Source organism: Agelaius tricolor, unplaced genomic scaffold (assembly GCF_023055355.1).
Source record: "Agelaius tricolor isolate 1412-34295 unplaced genomic scaffold, bAgeTri1.0.p SCAF_29, whole genome shotgun sequence".
NCBI classification, from domain to species: domain Eukaryota; kingdom Metazoa; phylum Chordata; class Aves; order Passeriformes; family Icteridae; genus Agelaius; species Agelaius tricolor.
This window is the reverse complement of record NW_027269289.1, coordinates 5725352-5727442: the sequence shown is the minus strand read 5'-3', so window position 1 is coordinate 5727442 and position 2091 is coordinate 5725352.

The following is a 2091-nucleotide window of genomic DNA, read 5'->3' as shown; positions in this document are numbered from 1 at the left end:
AGCTGGGGGTGATCCCATCGGCACTGAGAGCTCCACTCCAACCTGGACAGACTCACCCCCACACAAGGCCTCAAATCCAAGAGAAAATTGGTCCAAATTGGGAGTCCTGGCACATGGAGCGCTGGCTTTCTTGATCAGAGCACTGGGGTTTGATTTGATGAGTTAATCTCGCACAGGAGGATGTTCTGTCCCCAGCCCGGTGTCCCCTGCTGTCCTCTCACACCCAGCCCCTGGGACTGGCAGCACAGTCAGAAAAAAATTCTGATTTGGGTTTTGGTGATTCCATCAGCACTGAGAGCTCCACTCCGACCTGGACAGACTCACCCCCACACGAGGCTTCAAATCCAAGAGAAAATTGGTCCAAATTGGGAGTTCTGGCACAAGGAGCGCTGGCTTTCTTGATCACAGCACTGAGATTTGATAAACTAATCTCATGTTCTGTCCCCTGCTGTCCTCTCACACCCAGCTCTCCCCCAGCCCCCTGGGACTGCCAGTACAGTCAGCAAAAAGTTCTGATTTGGGTTTTGGTGAGAGCCCTAATGAAGCACAAGCTGTCATCGTGTCCCTGGGACAGCAGGGGCTCACCAGCCTCAGCCCAGCCCATCGGGATTCCAACTCCTCACAGGAAGAACCTCATGGAGAAAACCCAAACAAGGCAGAATTATCATCAAATTGCTGCTTTCCACTGCCTCAGGTTCAGAACTGGGTCTGAAATATTTTCATTTTCTTTTCCACCAAGTATCAGCATCTTGTATGGATGAAAAAAGCACAAAAGGCTTGCAATTTTTTCTCCCACGTTCATATTATTTTTTTTTTTAATGAGAAATGCATTTAATGCTTTCTGTTAGGGGAAAGAGGAGATGAAAACAAATGAGGGAGTATGAAAACCAATAATTCTCCATCTCTCCTCTCATTTCATGAACAGTCTTGCTCAGAGCTTTGGAAAACCTAATGAAGTTGAAAAGACAAAGAGGTTCTGATTTTTTTCCTCCAGATTCCTCCCCTGTGTTGTGAGCCATCTGTAGCTCCAATGAAAGACATTTTCCACTCAGTTAATCCAGAGACTAAACCTTCCCAAACTCTCTCCATGTTTTGTGTTAAGAATCCATTGTGAGATCCTGTTATCGGTGCAGCTTGAGATACTGCAGTGACATAAAATCTTGTAGATAATACAGGCTGAGCTGCATTCAGAAAGCACCCTGATAAAACCAGCAGAAATGCAAAAAAAATCCACTTTTTTCACCCAATGACCTCCCCAAATCTATGTCTTGCTCTTGACTTTTTATGAGAAGTTTGGCTTTGGATTTGATGCCAAGCCCTTGAAATAATTTGAGAGATTCCTGTTGACCCCACCAAGGCTGACATCAATCCTGGGGACTACAAAGGAGCTGCTGCATCTTTCAGAAACAAAGATGAAAATTTGTGCCAAACCCATTTCTTTTCTCACAGGTACAGCTGCCACTTGTGCCTTAATTTTTTTGGGGTGCTGCTCTGGAAAATGAGTGCAGGGTTTGACCATAAATTCCCATCTTTTCCTCTGTGTTTGATCAGGATCTGGCTCTGCTCTGGGAAAACCAGAGAGGTGAATGGGAGCAGGATCAAACCCTAATGAACGCAATTTTTTAAGTCCTTTGGCTTCCCAATGTGTGCCACCCTAAATAAACGGCTGCTGGTGCTGTAGCAAAACACCCAGAGGGTGGTTTTAGTGCAGAATAATCACAAGGAAAGGCAGATTATAAATTCTAGCAGTGAAACATGACCGTGATAAAAACCACAAATAGACCCAGAAGGGCTCGTGGCGATTTAAGGCAGATCTGTTAAAATGTGTGCACAACATTACAAGTTTGGGATTGTGCTGAGCTGGGCTTTAAACAGTTTAAAGGCCCCCCCAGAGGGCTCCACCAGCTTGTGTGTCACCTGAATTCCCTGTGGCATCAGTCAGGAACCTTTCTGAGGGGCAGCACCTCCAGATCACTCCCAACGCTGCCAGCACCGCGCTCATTCCTTCTTCATTCCAACCCTAAGTGAAGTCTGATAGCTCCCCACCTTATTTATTCCTTTTAATTGAGCTGCTTCGTTTCTACAAAGTAG